The 19,770-nt window shown below is 39.9% G+C and overlaps 1 protein-coding gene and 1 non-coding gene across 2 annotated transcripts in view; one reads left to right on the top strand and one right to left on the bottom strand.

Moving 5' to 3' along the window:
• Positions 1–6,598: 6,598 nt before the first annotated feature.
• On the bottom strand, positions 6,599–6,680 carry TRNAS-UGA (transfer RNA serine (anticodon UGA)). Its single transcript has one exon. It is a non-coding gene; the product is annotated as a tRNA-Ser (tRNA).
• A 2,378-nt stretch (positions 6,681–9,058) lies between these two features.
• Positions 9,059–19,770, top strand: part of CTNNA3 (catenin alpha 3) — a 1,656,790-nt gene continuing 1,646,078 nt past the window's right edge. Inside the window, exon 1 of the mRNA XM_060125436.1 lies at positions 9,059–9,171. The gene's annotated coding sequence lies outside the window, so the exon portion shown is untranslated. The remainder of the gene's footprint in view (positions 9,172–19,770) is intronic.

Here is a 19,770-nt window from a genome sequence, read left to right as displayed (position 1 = left end):
TCGAAGGTGGTGCTGATGTATTAATACATGTTAGAAACGAGTGGCCGGGAAGCATCAATCTGCCTGAGCTGTGGTCATTTTTCAAGCCTGGATGAACGAGAAGCAAAATCAAATTGTCACAAGTAGATTTGAACGATATATTGGCAAATTTTCATGGCCAAAGCAAGAACAGGAAAAGCAATAGATAAGAGTGTCTCTGAACCTCTTTGCCATCATTTAAGAAATAAATTTGTTTCTACAGTGAATCCACCCTCAAGTCAGTCTTGCAAAGTAGTTGGGACTGTGCCATGATATTAATGTAGGTACTGAAAAAAATTCCTCAAGTCATCCATCTTACCCCTGAAAGTTTCTACAAGTAGAAACAGGAGCTGAGAGTGGGTCTGGTGGACCTCTCATCACTCCCTTGCCTTACAAATAACCATGGTCATTCTGCAGGGAAGGTTCAGACCTGCATTCTTTGTAACTGCAGACTTTGTTGTCCTTTTTATGAGCCAGAGGCAGTGAGCACTGTCCCCAGAGAGCACTGAGTTAGCAGAGACTGTGGTCACAGAAATTACTCTTGGAGCATCTTGAATTGTGAATAAAAATTCCAGGAAGCCCAGTAATTACTGGGTACAATATGGAGCTAAGCAGAGGAGAGGGGAGACAGAAGGGGGAAGGGAAGGGAAAATTTCCAAGAATTGACTCATTTGAGATGTCAGAAGATAAATGAGTACTTTTACTTCTAGCCCTTCCTTTCCCCTGGAAATGGAATAGATTAGCAGAGTGGAGGCTTCCCGTTTCTTTCTAGTGTATTTGTGTAGACTATACCTTTTTTTTAAAATTTATTTTTCAGCTTCATTGAGGTTAGGTTTATTTTTCAGCTTCATTGACTATGTTTTTAGAACTGTTTGATTTCTTGAAGCCAGTTCCTGTTACTTGCACAAAGGGCTGATCGCTTTCTCTCAATTGTACATGAAAATGGATAACTGGGATTAAGATCCCTCCTTTAGAAAATGTCATATATACAAGATTTTCTTCGAAGCACTTTTTTCTTTTTTTCTTTGGTAAAATCAAAAGATTGGAAACAACTTTAATGGTCATCAATAAGGATTTGGCACAGATGTAAAAAACAAACTTATGGTTACCAGAGGGGAAAGGGCAGGGGAGAGGGATAAACTGGGAGACTGGGATTGACATATAACACTACTATATAGAAAATAGAAAACGAAAAAGGACCTACTGTATAGCACAGGGAACTCTACTCAATACTCTATAATGACCTATATAGAAAAAGAATCTAAAGAAGAGTGGATATATGTATATGTAAAACTGATTCACTTTGCTGTGAAGGTTCTGGGTCATTCTGATGTATTGAGAGGAAATGATCTTAGAAAGCATTCACTCCCAGTTTTGTCTCATGCATATATTACTGATGTCCTTTCTTGATATCTTTATGTTAATGGAAATTGTAAGATATCATAGATACGTATAAACTGGAAAGAACGAGTAAAATGTTAACCAGCCTCTTAACAATGTCCCAAATAATTGTATCTTAACAATTATAACTTGGAAAAACTTTTTTTTATTATACTGGGAAGAGTCCTGTAGAACAGGGATTGGTGAACTACAGCCTGTGGGCCAAATCCAGCCTTCTGCCTGCTTGTGTAAATAAAGTTTTGTTGGAACTTGGCCACACTCATTTGTTTATGGCTTCTTTCATGTTACAAAGGCAAAGTTGAGTAGTTGCAACAGAAACCACATGACCTGCAAAGCCTGAAATATCTACCAGCTGACCTTTCATAGAAAATGTTTGCTGATCTCTGTAGTAGAGGTGTGTACCAAAAAGTGTGGCATTTCTGTGCTCCAACATCCTAATACATGTTATTTCAAAACACTGACAGTCTTTCTCCACTGATGTATGTATCTTAACATCTGGAAGATAAATACTTTTTGGATGGACACTGTGTATACTTATCTTATGTGGTGTCAGGTGAAATATGTCTAAAAGTCCCTTGCTGGACAAATACTCTGAGAATCTTGTCTCAAATGAATATGTTTGGGAGGGAAACATATCCCCCAAAAGTGTTTGGGAATAAATGTGATATGAAAGAACAAAGGGCTCTGAGATCCCTGGAATGGGACCTGGGATTGATGAACTGACCAGGCGGGGGCTGTGCCCTACCTCAGTACCTCAGTGAGAATCTTACCAATCCCTGACTCTTCTCCTTCCCTGACCTCAGGCAGCAGAAAGCTTCAAGAGCATGAAGCCCATGGGCCATGTTCTCTGTCACTGGAGTCTTCGGAATGGCCTAGAGATACAAATGGAGACCTGGCCTTGCTCACTCATGCCTCCCCTGGCAGCCCAGTACCAGGCAAAGCAACTAAGGTAAATCTAAGTCCATCCCATCCACTCTTTTAGGCCTCAAAATCCAGTCCATGAAAGAGTGTCCCCAGACCTAGGACTAATGAGTAGAAGTGGGAGAGAGTGGGAAGGAAAAAGAAATAACTAATTTCCTGTGACATCCAGTTTACTAGCTTGGGTGAGCTTGTCTGATTACCTTCATGTAGGTTGGGAAGAAAAGTAGTCATTAGAACAAGAGCTGAAAGTTCTAAGTTTTCTCCATCAGTGCTTCAGACAGAAAAAAGTCATCTGTTTTGTCTGAAAATTCCAGTGTCAGAGGTTCTGTCACTCTAACCCCTGCAGGAGCTAAGACTTAGGTATCATCGTTAGTTGTTTGCATTCTAGCATTTAGAGAGAGCCTAAGACCATGTTCTTGGGGACATGGGCACACTGGGGAGCAGTTCCTCCAAAGGTGGGCATGGGGGGCTTGTGAAGACATAACAGCCGATGTGAAGGATTACTTATGAAAGAAGTTTTATCTTAAAACAAGTGTGACATGAGAGGTGATGTTGATTTAGACTGGGTGGTGGTGGTAGATTTGGAACAAAGTGGATTCTGAGAATATTTAGGGGTAAACTCAGTGGCACTTGGGTTGGATAGGAAATGAGGTGAGGAATAGCAAGTATCAGGATGATTCCAAGTGGGTGTGTCCTGCTCTGTGGCAGGAGATGCTACAAACTGGAAGAACATGGAGAAGGACTTGGATTTGGAAGGGAGGGATGGTTATGAGTTCAGTATTTGCCTTCAGATCACTGATTACAATTTACAAAAAATTCCCTTCGGTCCATCTACACTGAAAACCTTTTTGAACCCTGATTGGGAAGTTGCAGGATTAATCCTGTATTAATAGAAGTGGGTAGAGAAATATTTGGTGGGGCAGGAGACTTTGGTATCACATTTATAACCTCCTCTGCCTTCTAAGGGTAGCTCTTTGATTGCTGGGCACACTGATGCCAATGCACAGGGACACGGCTGGATTACTCTGTATTCTAAAAGAATGAAAAAGCTGGGGTCTTGAGGGAAAATCCTCAAGGTCATGCACCATGTGCAGCTGGGTTGGAAAAGGCAGGCTCCAGGGGATGCACAGGAGAGCGAAGGGGCTGGGGGACTTGGATGAAGAGAAATGTTGACGTTGTGTCCTCTGAGGAGTGCACTGCAGAACCTCTTCCATATCTCCTCTCTAAAGTCTTTGGTGGATGTTCCTTTGCTCCCCATGGAAAGAGCTGACATTCGGGTTACACGGCGGCCAGGGTGAAAGTGAACCACTCTCAGGGAGATGGGCATGGGGTGTGACCAGAGAGATGGAGGTCTGTATGCACTTACCTCCTGGTTCAATCTGCCCTTTCAGTGCTAGAAGACAAGGGAACAGAAGACAAATAAAAAGAACGCAAGGAAAAAATAAGGAAAGGGAAGGCAATGGAAAGGGAAGGAGAAGAGGATATTGTATATTAAATTAACTCATGCTAAGGGCAAAGGTTAGTGACTTTCAAAAGGAGGATAGCAAGTTGGCTTCCTCCCCCGCCCATTTTTTTGGGGTATTCTAGGGATTGAGTGTGGATTTGTGTGCTGATTCAGGTATTTATTCATTCCTTCGTTAAAGATTTATCGAGTACCTTTTCTGTGTGAGGCAGGGGTACAAAGATAAGAGACATGGTCCCTTTTTATGTTTGCAGGAAATTTACTATTTAGCGGGAAGAGAGGCAAACAGGCAGAAATAGATCAATGTGAGCCTTGCTATAATAAGTAGCAAGAATAAAAGAATAAAAATGGGGCTTCTGGGTCAACCCTGGAAATTGCAGGAATGCTTTACTCAGAAGGTGGAAGAAAGAACATGAATTTTCCCAGCAGGTGATAGTGGGGTGAAGAGGGAAGCTATATCTGATATTTGGAAGAAAATAAATTGACTGGGGCTGATTTAAGCAGAATACTTACTGGAAGGATATTAAATAGTTCACAGAATTGCCAGGAGGGCTAAAGCCACTTTTGGAAAATGGGACAGGAGTAAGTTAGGCTAGGCAAAGCCCAAGATCAAGGCAGCATGACGCCACAGAGCAAGTTGGGTATAAACACTACTGTCGCCGCTGCTGAACAACTGTAAACCCCAATTGCAGCCCTGGTGCTGCTGCCCTTAGCAATCCCTGCAGCTGCTACTATGGCCTCTGCTCACCACCAGGTTGGATCCTTACCCTCCCTGCTTCTTTGCATTAATCTCTCTGATTGAAAGTTGCGGGTGGGCACATCTGATTGGTTGGGCCTAGGTCACATGCTGCCTCCCTAGTGGCAAGGGAGTCTGGGAAGCTAATAAGTGGCTTTTTTCAGCTTCTGTGATGGAGATGGGGGAAGGGGGAGCAAAGATGAATTAGAGTCTTACATGTAGATTCGAAAAGAGAGCCAGTCCTCTAACTAGGAAGGGAATTCAAATGATAGGCAGTCCTCTTCTCCAAAGGAAGGGAGAAAGTGTTAAGGCAAAAGAAGGATTACGTATAGGTAATTGTATGTGAACATGTAACAAGGTTCAAAGGCATGAGCCATCATACAGTGCTGGGAGGCCTTCTAATAGAAGGAGATGGGAGAGAAGAAAGGGAAGGCTGGGAAGGTTGACAGGGGACTTGTTTTGAAGGCCTTTTGACTTTCCTGTTAGAAGAGTGTGGAAGATACATTTGGTTGCCCACTCAGTACCCATCCATCTTTTTTCCTTAACAGTGGAATTCTAATTTTAACTTAGGTAGCAATACACTCAGCTAAAAACACTTACTTCACTAGAATTCCTTGTAGCTAGTGGTAGCCATGTTACACAGTGCATGTAAATGACATATAAACTGAGGGGTATTGTCTCTCCCCTTTCTAGCTGAATACTGATGTGAGGTCTGGAGATTTGGCAACCATCTTAGGACAATGAGACAACAAGCAGGGGATGAGGCCTATGCATTAAAAATGGCAAGCAGAAAGCTGGAAAGAGCCCTGTTCCCTGTTCCATCTGAGAATTGCCTATTCCCAGATTTCTTGAGACAAACCCCTTATGTATTTAAGTCACTAGAGTTAGATTTTTCTGTTAATTACTGCTGAATGTGATCCTGACTGAAAGAGGGAAGGAAATCAGCTAGGAAACTAGTACAGTCATTTATAAGTGGCTTGAATGGGGGCAGAAGAGGAGGGGATTGGGCAGAGAGGAGGGACTGAAGATGTGAATGTGGTGAATGTGTATGCTCAGTCAAGTCTCAAATGGGATGGGGGCTGTGTGGATGGAATCTACTTCAGGTACCACAGAAAGCTATCCATAGCCTTAAGGTGTTAGGGAGCTCCATAAGAACACCTGGAAAGCATGGAGTGGGAGGGAGATTGTGAAAGTGGGCGAAGGGAGCAGAAAGGGGATGTGCAGGGTCTCAGACTAACCTCATGATTTCCTTTTATTACTAAAAAAAATACTGGATCAATATACACATTTTAGAAAACTCAGTTAAGCAAGAAACTATCTGTTAAGAAAATTAAAACCCCCAAATCCCACCACCCAGAGATAATAATTACTGCTAACATTTTGGTTCTTTCTTTCCAGCCCCCATTCACTCTCTCTTTTTTTCTGCCATTGTTGCCACATAAACGGTTATATAACTGAATTGTTTAACAAAAATGTGATCATAATATATACTGTTTTCCAACCTGTTCGACTTTTTGCATTTAGCAATGTATTGGGAAAGTCTTCCCATGTCATTAATATCATTTTAGTGGCTACATGCAGTGTTCCATCATGTGGATCTACCTATCATACTTTAGAAGTTGAACTTTTAAAAGTTTTTATTATCTCCCATTTCACACCACTTTTGGATGTGGTGGGGGAACCGTTGAAGGTGATTCTGGGATGGAAGGAGAGGTCGCATTAGCCTTGCCATCAGTTTTAATGAGATGATATCTTGTTCTGGCTGTGATAGCCTGAAAATTCCCGGCAATATTTATCTTCATTTTATTTTTATTTTGTGAACAAGGAACAAGATTCTAAAACCGTTAGTTACTATTTAGTATAAAGGGAATAAAGGCTATTCCCACTAGTGTAAACAGCGTATGTTTACAGCACTGACATTTACTGGCTTTTCTTTGAGACATTTAACTTCTCTGCAGTCGGGCCATTTAGCGGGCAGATAGGGGAAATACAGCCGGAAGAGTACGGATTATCGTATGACAGCATCTGTTGGAAGTGGGTAAAAAAGCTTCTTCCTTTTCCGCAGCGAGCAGGGTTCGAACCTGCGCGGGGAGACCCCATTGGATTTCAAGTCCAACGCCTTAACCACTCGGCCATCGCTGCCACAGAGAAGACGTAAAGGCGGAAATCCTTTAGTGTTAAAACAACTGGGCACATGCGCACCAGCCTCACGAGTGGGCGGGGCTTACAACTTCCGCGAGCTCTGCTGTGTGAGAGGTGGCTGAGGCTGACTGCCCAAATTGCGGGAATTACCCCGTGAACGCGAGGAAATAATAGAAACTCCCTTAAGTAGTTTAAGTATTAGAAGCCTTTCCCTGCGCTCGGAAAATCGAAAGTCGCAACCCTGCTTGGCTTCTGGTCTCTGACCTGGTTTTTGCTCTCCCGCTTCCTCACTACGTCACCGAGAGAACTGTGAAACAAAGATTCGTCTCGCTCAGTGCTCCGGGCCCGCGCCCTGGAAAGTTTCTGCGTCGCCGGCTGCGTTTGCCGCGTAGGTCGCGTCGAGCTCTCCTCTGAGAGGGAGGTGTGAGTGAAGGCGTGAGGAGTCGACCGCTGCCTGTGGGCTCGCTTCTCGCAGGCTCCTGCTCATTCAGTCATCTTTCATTCTTCTCCCCACAATGACTCCCTCGTTGCTGAGCCCTACTGGAAGAAATCGTGTCCCGAGTGTTTCCCAAGCTTTCTCAAGTGATGGGGAGACTTGCAGGTGGTTTGAGAACAAAGTTCTGTGCATTAGGTCTGCATTTTACCTTTAAATGCTATTAATTTCCTCCCTTGTCAAGTGTAGCTACTGTGCTAGGTGCTTTATTTACGTTATTTCGTTAAAGTTCTCAGAACCGGGTAGGTCTGTACTATGGTCGCTCACCTCAGAGAATGAGGCGGGGAACGAGGCACGAGAATTGGCGCTGGTGATAACCAGGGCGCACGCGCAGCTCCGTAGCACGTGGCGCCCCGAGAGCAGCAAGTTGTTTGTTGATGGAAAATTTCCAGAAAACAGTAGGGGCCTTTTACTATTTTAAGTATTTGTAACTGTTCAGGGGAACTTCATCTTTCTCATAATGTTACATTTCATATTAAGGCAGGAAGGCAAATCCTTGCCCTTGGGAAGGCCAGATGTTAAGTGACCTCGCTTGATATTTGGGTGAATTTTCCTGAGACTTTTAAGTACCGTTTCTCTTAACTAAATAAAGGTGCTAAGTGTCTAGATCCATTTACTTGTGGAAGGAGAGCAAAATACCTGGGAATTGTAAGAATAAGTTTTATCTAATTTGAGATTTTGCTTTTAGAAATTTTCTCTTTTTGTTTTTAATTTGGGAGAGCTACACGGGTGGTCTCCATTTCTCTATGAATATTATATGGGAGCAATGTTATTCCTGACATTCCCAGGCATAAATTTTATCTATATGAACATTACTTGCACTTTTCCAATAGGATACTATCCAAGAAGAAGTAAAGTTTTGTCTTTTTTCTTTTTATCTCGTAGAGTCTATGTGTGCTGCGATAACCTATAATTTAATCTTACTATTTTATTAGTTGTATCTTGAAGTCTTTTAAAAATTCCTATCTTCTGTGCAGTTGAAGGATAATATTTAACGGAAAGTTCTATTACTCTTCCTTAACTTCCCCTTCCTCTTTTAAGAATTTTCTTCACTTGCCTAAAAGCTTGACAGTAATGGGAATTGATTATGGTTAAAATAGTTCAATCAGAAATTCTACTGAGGTTTTTTTTTTTTTTTTTTTTTTTGGTGAGGGGAAAGGAAGACAGCAAAGGAAAAGAATATATTACAAAGTTAATGTGTATTTGTTAAGAACAATTGTGATTAATTTTTCTTTGCAGCATTTCAAAAGTGAAATGCCTAGATTTAACATTTAACTTTCAGCTTATTTGAGTTATTGTAGGCTTTTAAAAAAAATCAAATTGCCTTTTTTTTGCGGTACACAGGCCTCTCACTGTTGTGGCCTCTCCCGTTGCGGAGCACAGGCTCTGGACGCGCAGGCTCAGCGGCCGTGGCTCACGGGCCCAGCCACTCCGCGGCATGTGGGATCTTCCCGGACTGGGGCACAAACCCGTGTCCCCTGCATCGGCAGGCAGACTCTCTCAACCACTGTGCCACCAGGGAAACCCTCCCCTAGAATTTTAATAAATCAGAATTTTAATGCTGGAAGAAACATTAAAGCTAGTCCAATCCTTTTATTTACAGATAGGAAACTGTGGCCCATGAGTGGTTGCCCAAGGTCACATAGCTAATTAGTGCAGATTCAAGACTATAATTCGTTATATTAGCCTAGTGTTCATGCTAGATTTTGTTGCCCTCATGTATTCTTTGTTAGTCTCTGGCTCAGTGGCATGTAGATCTAGAAGTGTGTATATGGCAGTAGAGAGAGCCAACGGTAGGGGAGAGTTGTGAGTTGAATGTTGAAAGCCTATGAGATGTCAGATGCTGAATATATTGTGGTGGATGATTTTTGTTCTTTTTTCCAGTATCCATCCTCCCAACGGGTAATGACACTTCAATTGCACTTAAGGAGGACCACCCCTCCCCACTGGATGCAAACTTACTTCGCCTGTTTATCAAGGTATCCCACCCTGCTCTAGGTAAGGGGTGGGCATGTGACTTATATTGGTTTTCTGTTGTTGCATAATAAATTACCACAAACTTAGTGGCATAAAACAACATGAATTTATTATCTTACAGTTTCTGTGGTTCAGGAGTGTTGTCGTGGGTTGACTGTGTCCTCTGCTCAGGGTCTTTTACCAGTTTTCAAGGGGCTGACTGGGACTTTGGTCTCATGTAAGGCTTGGGGCTCTCTTCGAAGATCACTGCTTGTTACCAGAATTCAGTTCTTGTGGTTGCAGGACTTGTTGGCTGTCAGTGGAGGACCTTTTTGAGTTCCTAGAGGCTTCCCATTGTACCTTGCCATGTGGCCCTCTCTACAGCATGGTAGTTGGCTTCTTCAAGGCAGCAGGAGAATTGCTCTCTAGTCTATTACAGTAGAGTTTTATATAATATGATGTAATCACAGCGGTGACTATTCATCATATCACAAATCCTGCTCAAGTGAGGAGGATTCTATAGGCTGTGTACAGGATGGGCAGGGATCTTGGGGGCTATCTTTGAATCCTGCCCACCACACAACTCAAGCTGGGCCAGTCAGAGTCTCTCAGAATCCCTGTTCTTGCCATTACACGATTGTATTTTTATGGGTACCCTACACAACACACTCACATAGTAACCAGTGAGAGGTGATCAGAGTGTGGAAATTTAAACTTAGCTGCCTTGTATGCTTTTGTACTTGATTTGAAAGGAGTAGAGTTGGCAACAACTGCAGAGTTTGAGAGCCTTAGCCACCATTGACAATTCTTGATTTTAATTCTGTATTGATTGGAGAATAACTCTAGCTGTACATTCGTGACAACATATATAAGGGGCTTAGTTCAGGTTAGACAAAAAAAATTACTAAGTTATTGGCAACAAAACCCTCATGAAGGTTTAGTTGTTAAATTACAGGCATCATGAAAAGCAGTGGAAATGATTATCATGGAATTACTACATTGCAAATGACTGTACTTTTGAAGTCTAAGCAATTAGTTGTGGATAGCTTTTTGGTCATTATATTGCTTATACATACATGTTTTAAGAAGACTGGAGATTTATCGTAGTCAGGACTAGAGCAGCTTATTTATAGGATTTTCCTACCTAATCAGTCCTCTAATGCCATGACCAATTAAGAAATACAGTCAAGATTGATGGAATCCTCTTTCCTTAAAGGATATGATGCCGGTGTGATATTCAGCCTTGAGTTCTCCAAGGTAGTATCCACTGATTTTGGAACAGCAGAGATCCGGACCTACCAAAGACATCTTAATCTACTGCCCAGTTAAATATCAAAAGGGCAGAATACATTTATTAAGGATGAGATCTTATACCCAGCTTATTTATAAGAACTGAATTGATGCCTTATAAAACTCCCTGGACTGGTTCTATCTATAGAATTGATGGTTCTGGGGTTTCCAGGTGGTTTATTTATAAAGACAACTGAAATTATAAACAGAGATCATAAAAATAATTTTAAGAATTATATCAAAATACAGTTATGATCATTGGATTATGGTTAAAATTGACTGGGAAACAACTAGACTCACAGACCAGTTTTCTTATAACTTTAAGGAATTATAACTATAACACTGTCCTGCTTCTTTATAAAAGAATGCTGTCTGTTATTAATTCTGATTTCTCTTTGGGGCTATTAAATTATATAGGAAAATCAAGTGTTGACCTTAGGGAGTTCATCTATGCTCACACATTAAATATACAAACATGTCTCCTAAAGCCATGTTTTGGGAGTTTTTGTTGAATAGCAATACATAACTAATGAATTCAGTCCCCCCACCCCATAACTAGATTCCTTTGCTCTCCCTTCCATGTTTCTATCAAATGTTTCCTGTTCACCCAGCATGTGGGAGAGTACTCATGATTCATGAAAATGCCTAGTACAGTGCTTAATTTTTTAGTAGGTACTTGATACTTGATAGTTCTCTTTTTATTATGAAAACAATATAATAATGTTGATAAAAAGTTTGAAAAAATAGAAAAAACTCAACCTGACCCACCTAAGCCTTTTCTTTGTTTTGTATTTCTACTTTGTCTTTCTCCTTATACTTACATAGTTTTTTTTTTTAAAGGAATTTTGCCTTTTTAAAAAAAAATTTTATTTATTTATTTATGGCTGTGTTGGCTCTTCGTTTCTGTGCAAGGGCTTTCTCTAGCTGCGGCAAGTGGGGGCCACTCCTCAACGCGGTGCGCGGGCCTCTCACTATGGCGGCCTCTCTTGTTGCAGAGCACAGACTCCAGATGCGCAGGCTCAGTAATTGTGGCTCACGGGGCTAGTTGCTCCGCGGCATGTGGGATCCTCCCAGACCAGGGCTTGAAACCTTGTCCCCTGCATTGGCAGGCAGACTCTTAACCACTGCGCCACCAGGGAAGCCCTTTGCATAGTTTTAATTGTGTGTGTTTGATGGTTTTTCTGCTTTTGTTTTATAGAGATAGATTCATGTAACATAAAATTGACCATTTTAACCGTTAAAGTGTACACTGCAGGGGCTTCCAGTACATTCATGATGTGCAACCATCACCATTATCTACTACAGAACATTTTCATCATTCTAGAAGGAAACCCTGTACCCATTAAGCACTCATTCCCCACTTCTCCACTCTCTCCATTCTCTGCCAATCACCAATCTGTTTTCTGCCTCTATGGGTTTGCCTGCTCTGTACATTGCATATAAATGGAATCATATGATGTGTGGATTTTTGTGTCCAGGTTTTCACTTAGCATGATGTTTTCAAGGTTCATATGTGGTTATACAATGTATCACTACTTCATTTCTTTATTTTTGTGTGTTTGTTTTGACAATAATTTACTGTGTTGCCTTTAAAAATTGTGATAAAATATGCATAACATAAAATATGCCATTTTAACTATTTTTAAATGTACAATTGAGGGGCATTGAGTACAATTACAGTGTTGTACAACCATCACCACTATCCATTTCCAGAACTTTTTCATCATTCCAAATGGAAATTCAGTACCTATTAAATATTCTTCCCTCCCTCCAGCCCCTGGTAACCTCTGTTTTCCTTTCTGTCTGTATAGGTATCTCGTATAAGTAGAATCATACCATATTTATCCTTTTGTATCTGGCTTATTTCACTTAATATTTCCAAGGTTTATCCATCTTGCAGCATGTATCATAATTTCCTTTCTTTTTTGGCGGAATAATATTCCATTGTATGTGTATAGCACCACATTTTGTTTATCCATTTGTCTAATGATGGATACTTGGGTTGTTTCTATCTTTTGCTTGTTGTGAATAACGCTGCTGTCAACATTGGTGTACAAGTATCACTTCATTTCTTTTTAAGGTTGAATAATATTCCATTGAATAGGTATACTGCATTTTGTTTATCTACTCACCATTGGGTTGTTTCTACTTTTTGGCTATAATTATGAATAATGCTGCTATGAGCATTCATGTACAAGCATTTGAACGTCTGTTTTAAGTTCTCATGGGTAGATACCTAGGATTGGAATTGTGGGGTCATAGGGTACTTTTATTTTTAACTCTTTGAGGAACTGCCAAACTGTTTTCCAGTGGCTGCATCATTTTACACTCCCATCAGCAATGTATGAGGGTTCCAATTTTTCTACATTCTAACCAACACTTACTTTCCATTTTTAAAAACTATAGCATCTTAGTAGGTATGAAGTGGTATCTCACTGTAGGTTAGATTTGTGTTTCCCTAATGACTAATGATGTTGAGCTATTTCCATGTGCTTATGGGCCATTAGTGTATCTCCTTTGAAGAAATGTCTATGTAAGTCCTATGCCTATTTTTTAAAATCAAAAAATTAATTGATATATAACATTGTATAGGTTTAAGGTATACAATGTGTTGATTTGATACATTTATATATTGCAATATGATTACCATCATAGCATTAACTTACATCTCTATAACATCACGTAATTATTATTTCGTTTTTTATGGTGGGAAAAATTAAGATCTAGTCCCTTTGAAATCTGTAATACAGTGTGTTTCCTATAGTCACTATGTTGTGCATTAGATCTTCAGGACTTATTTATCTACTAGTTGCAAGTTTGTTCCCTTAAATAACATCTCCCCAATTTCCCTACCCCCAGCCCCTGGTAACAACTATTCTAGTCTCTATTTTCATGAATACAGCTTTAAAAATATTCCACATATTAGTGATATCATACAGTATTTGTCTTTCTCTCTCTGAGAAAGACATTACTTAACATTATGCCCTCAAGGGCCATCTGTGTTGTCACAGATTCCTTTGCCCATTTTTGAACTAGATTTTTGTGGGGTTCCTTTTTTTGGTGTTAACATAACTTAAAAATATATCATATTCTCTGTTTGTGTCACTGTGGTTTTTGTTTTAATGGTTGCATGATAGTCCGACTGGATGTATTATATTTCATTTTCTTATTCTTTTGTCTCTTACTCTTCCTAATTCAACATCAGTTCCAGACTGTAGATTCTTATATTATCGTGTTTCTATTTTGCACATACACTCTTTCCCAAATTTGAGATATGTTAATGCACCATTTTTCAGAGGGCGCTCTGCAGAACACCTGCACCAGGATTACCCAGGTGAATGTGTGCATGTATGTATCTGTGTGTGCATGGGGGAGCATGTTGAAAATTCACATTTCCAGGCCTTGTTCTAGGCCTTTCATATTAGAATGTGTGGGGACATTGCTCGTCTTTATTTATTGTTTTAAATTTTAACTTAAGTTTTAATTTTTTTGGGGGGGACATTGCTTGTCTTTAGAAACAGTGATACATATTACTTGGAGAAATACTACGTACTTTTAATAAAGCTACATTTTCCCATTTACCCTACCTTAAAGATATTTCCATGTTGATATGGTTAGCCAGCTACATCATCACTTTAATGTCCATATCGTAGGACATTTAGATTATTTGTAGTTATTCATGGTTGCAAGCCATGTTGCTTGCTTCCTTGTACACATGCATCTTTAAATACTAGACTGGTTATTTGGGAAAAATCCCTAGATATGCAATTTCTGGTCAAAAGTATGTATTTTTAAAAAGGTATTGGTACTTGTTGTCAAATTGCCCTTCAGAGATGTTTTCCCAATTTGTTTTCACACCAAAAGTGTCTTAGTGTGTGTTTCTCTGCACTCTTGACTTTCTTGTGCCCACACTCTTATCATTCTGCTAAATTTTGATAATAAACAATAAAAAGTATCTTCTTGTTGTTTTGATTAATTAAGTGAATTCTCCTTTATGCAATAGGTAAAATCCTTCATATTATTTTCTTCTGCTAGATTATTCACTCTTTCAGGATCAGATATGTTTTTGAGTCTTATGTTTCTTTGTATGTGCCCTTACTGGAGGCTTGTCCTAGGTAAGCACTCAATAAATTTTTATCTGTTTGATTTGAATTCCCAGCAACAGCAGATTCTTCAACTCTCGCTTCCAGATTCAGCACACGTTATATGATTGTTGATGTTTCAGTCCCATCTGCACACTGATTCTGACCATAGTCGTGGTCCATCTTCACACAGTTCTTAGGTTAATATTTTTTTAAAAAAGACAATTAATTTGAATTAATTAAAATGTAGCATTAATATCTGAACAAAGGTTAAAGGAAGTTTAATTGACTGGCCAGAAAAAGAGAAAGGGAAAGAGTTATTTAATAAGATCTCAAGTCTATAAGTGGGTAGTACATAAATGATAGAAGGAGCTGAAACTGCTCCTGGAAGAGTTTAGGCTGGATATAATAAAAACAATCCTAGTGTGGTTGTTCTGAGACAAAATAAATTCCCTGGTGGAGGGTAACTGTTTTCTGAAAATCTGTCTCCTTCTTAATGGTCCAGATGCAGCCTTTTCATGGAAAGGGAAACTTTTAGTCTGAAGGATAGGGACTGTGGCTTCTGCTTTTGTTTTTCAATCTCTTAAGGCCAGTGTCAAATTTAGGTTCTGGCCATGAGGGAGCTCCCAGAATGTTCACTTATAAGTGTTACTAAAACATCAATGGCAAGTAATGGGATGGAGAAGGTGTTTTCCTGAATGGCTCTCAGGAAGAAAAGTAAATATGGTAGGAAGGAGTAAAACACTTGGAGTGATGGGAAAGGCTAATCATGGGGTATTTGTGGGCAACATGCTCCAGTAATGAAAGATGTTGCTGAGATTGGTTCAGGATGGTGGAGTAGAAGGAGGTGCTCTCACTCCCTCTTGCGAGAGCACTGGAATCACAACTAACTGCTGAACAATCATCGACAGGAAGACACTGGAACTCACCAGAAAAGATACCCCACATCCAAAGACAAAGGAGAAGCCACAATGAGATGGTAGGAATGGCGCAATCACAATAAAATCAAATCCCATAACTGCTGGGTGGGTGACTCACGAACTGGAGAACACTTATACCACAGAAGTCCACCCACTGGATTGAAGGTTCTGAGCCCCACGTCAGGCTTCCCAACCTGGGGGTCCAGCAATGGGAGGAGGAATTCCTAGAGAATCAGACTTTGAAGGCTAGCGGGATTTGATTGCAGGACTTTGACAGGACTGGGGGAAAGAGAGACTCCACTCTTGGAGGGCACACACAAAGTAGTGTGCGCATCGGGACCCAGGGGAAGAAGCAGTGACCCCACAGGAGACTGAACTAAACCTACCTGCTAGTGTTGGAGAGTCTCCTGAAGAGGCATGGGGTAGCTTTGTCTCGCCGTGAAGACAAGGACACTAGCAGCAGAACTTCTGGGAGGTACTCCTTGGCGTGAGCCCTCCCAGAGTCCGCCATTAGCTCCACCAAAGAACCCGGGTAGGCTCAGTGTTGGGTCACATCAGGCCAAACAAGCAACAGGGAGGGAACCCAGCCCCACCCATCAGAGGAGAAGCGGATTAAAGTTTTACTGAGTTCTGCCCACCAGAGCAACAGCCAGCTCTACCCACCACCAGTCCCTTCTATCAGGAAACTTGCACGAGCCTCTTAGATAGCCTCATTCAGCAGAGGGCAGACAGCAGAAGCAAGAAGTCCTGTAGGCTGTGGAACAAAAACCACATTCACAGAAAGATAGAGAGGATGAAAAGGCAGAGGGCTATGTACCAGATGAAGGAACAAGATGAAACTCCAGAAAAACAACTAAATGAAGTGGAAATAGGCAAGCTTCCAGAAAAAGAATTCAGAATAATGACAGTGAAGATGATCCAGGACCTCAGAAAAAAAATGGAGGCAAAGATCGAGAAGATGCAAGAAATGTTTAACAAAGACCTAGAAGAATTAAAGGACAAACAAACAGAGAAGAACAATACAATAACTGAAATGAAAGTTACACTAGAAGGAATCAATAGCAGAATAACTGAGGCAGAAGAACAAATAAGTGACCTGGAAGACAGAATGGTGGAATTCACTGCCGTGGAACAGAATAAAGAAAAAAGAATGTAAAGAAATGAAGACAGCCTATGAGACCTCTGGGACAACATTAAACGCAACCACATTCACATTATAGGGGTCCCAGAAGGAGAAGAGAGAGAGAAAGGACCCGAGAAGATATTTGAAAAGATTATAGTTGACAACTTCCCTAACATGGGAAAGGAAATAGCCACCCCAGTCCAGGGGGCACAGAGAGTCCCATACAGGATAAACCCAAGGAGAAACATGCCGAGACACATAGTAATCAAATTGGCAAAAATTAAAGAAAAAGAAAAATTATTGAAAGCAGCAAGGGAAAAATGACAAATGACATACAGGGAACTCCCGTAAGGTTAACAGCTGATTTCTCAGCAGAAGCTCTACAAGCCAGAAGGGAGTGGCATGACATATTTAAAGTGATGAAAGGGAAGAAGCTACAACCAAGATTACTCTAGCCGGCAAGGATCTCATTCGGATTCAACAGAGAAATCAAAAGCTTTACAGACAAGCAAAAGCTAAGAGAATTCAGCACCACTAAACCAGCTCTACAACAAATGTTAAAGGAACTTCTTTAAGTGGGAAGCACGAGAAGAAAAGGACCTACAAAATCAAACTCAAAACAATTAAGAAAATGGTCATAGAAACATACATATCGATAATTACCTTAAACGTGAACGCATTAGCTGCTCCAACCAAAAGACACATGCTTGCTGAATGGATACAAAAACAAGACCCATATGTATGCTGTCTACAAGAGACCCACTTCAGACTTAGGGCCACATACAGACTGAAAGTGAGGGGTGGAAAAAGATATTCCATGCAAATGGAAATCAAAAGAAAGCTGTAGTAGCAATACTCATATCAGATAAAATAGACTTTAAAATAAAGAATGTTACAAGGGAGAAGGAAGGACAGTACATAATGATCAAGGGATCAATCCAAGAAGAAGATATAACAATTATAAATATATATGCATCCAACATAGGAGCACCTCAATATATAAGGCAACTGCTAACAGCTATAAAATAGGAAATCAACAGTAACACAACACTAATGGGCGACTTTAACACCTCGCACCAATGGACAGATCATCCAAACAGAAAATTAATGAGGAAACACAAGCTTTAAATGACACAATAGACCAGATAGATTTAATTGATATTTACAGGACATTCCACCCAAAAACAGCAGGTTACATTTTCTTCTCAAGTGTGCATGGAACATTCTCTAGGGTAGATCACATCTTGGGTCACAAATGAAGCCTCAGTAGAGTTAAAAAAATTGAAATCCTATCAGTCATCTTTTCTGACCACAATGCTATGAGATTAGAAATGAATTAGGGGAAAAAAGGTAAAAAATACAAACACATGGAGGCTAAACAATACATTACTAAATAACCAAGAGATCACTGAAGAAGTCAAGGGGGAAATCAAAAAATACATAGAGACAAATGCCAATGAAAACACGACGATCCAAAACCTATGGGATGCAGCAAAAGCAGTTCTAAGAGGGAAGTTTATAGCATTACAAGCCTACCTCAAGAAACAAGAAAAATCTCAAACAATCTAACCTTACACCTAAAGGAACTAGAGAAAGAAGAACAAACAAAACCAAAAGTTAGCAGAAGGAAAGAAATCATAAAGATCAGAGCAGAAACAAATGAAATAGAAACAAAGAAAACAATAGCAAAGATCCATAAAACTAAAAGCTGGTTCTTTGAGAAGATAAACAAAATTGACAAACCATTAGCCAGACTCATCAAGAAAAAGAAGGAGAGAACTCAAATCAATAAAATTAGAAATGAAAAAGGAGAAGTTACAACAGTCACCACAGAAATACAAAGCGTCCTGAGACTACTACAAACAACTCTATGCCAATAAAATGGACAAACTGGAAAAAATGGACAAATTCTTAGAAAGGTATGACCTTCCAAGACTGAACCTGGAAGAAATAGAAAATATGAACAGACCAATCACAAGTAATGAAATTGAAACTGTGATTAAAAATCTTCCAAGAAACAAAAGTCCAGGGCCAGATGGCTTCACAGGCAAATTCTATCAAACATTTCGAGACGAGCTAACACCCATCCTTCTCAAGCTCTTCCAAAAGATTGCAGAGGAAGGAACACCCCCAAACTCATTCTGTGAGGCCACCATCACCCTGATATCAAAACCAGATAAAGATAGTACAAAAAAAGAAAATTCCAGACCAATATCACTGGTGAATATAGGTGCAAAAATCCTCAACAAAATACTAGCAAACAGAATCCAACAACACGTTAAAAAGATCATACACCATGATGAAGTGGGATTGATCCCAGGGATGCAAGGATTCTTCAATATATGCATATCAATCAATGTGATACACCATATTAACAAATTGAAGAATAAAAACCTTACGATCATCTCAATAGATGCAGAAAAAGCTTTTGACAAAATTCATCACCATTTATGATAAAAACCCACCAGAAAGTAGGCATAGAGGGAAGTTACCTAAACATAATAAAGGCCATATATGACAAACCCACAGTGAACATCATTCTCAGTGGTGAAAAACTGAAACCATTTCCTCTAAGATCTGCAACAAGACAAGGATGTCCACTCTCACCACTCTTATTCAACATAGTTTTAGAAGTCCTAGCTACGGCAATCAGAGAAGCAAAAGAAATACAAGGAATACAAATTGGAAAAGAAGAAGTAACACTGTCACTGTTTGCAGATGACATGATACTATACATAGAGAATCCTAAAGATGCCACCAGAAAACTACTAGAGCTAATCAATGAATTTGGTAAAGTTGCAGGATACAAAATTAATGCACAGAAATCTCTTGCATTCCTATACACTAAGGATGAAAAATCTGAAAGAGAAATTAAGGAAACACTGCCATTTACCATTGCAACAAAAAGAATAAAATACTTAGGAATAAACCTACCTAGGTAGACATAAGACCTGTATGCAGAAAACTATAAGACACTGATGACAGAAATTAAAGATGATACAAATCGATGGAGAGATATACCATGTTCTTGGATTGGAAGAATCAATATTGTGAAAATGACTATACTACCCAAAGCAATCTACAAATTCAATACAATCCCTATTAAATTACCAGTGGCATTTTTTACGGAACTAGAACAAAAAAATCTTAAAATTTGTATGGAGACACAAAAGACCCCAAATACCTAAAGCAGTCTTGAGGGAAAAAAACGGAGTTGGAGGAACCA

The sequence above is a fragment of the Lagenorhynchus albirostris genome, chromosome 16 (genome assembly GCF_949774975.1).
Source record: "Lagenorhynchus albirostris chromosome 16, mLagAlb1.1, whole genome shotgun sequence".
Taxonomy (NCBI): Eukaryota; Metazoa; Chordata; class Mammalia; order Artiodactyla; family Delphinidae; genus Lagenorhynchus; species Lagenorhynchus albirostris.
This window is presented reverse-complemented; position numbering and strand designations above follow the sequence as displayed.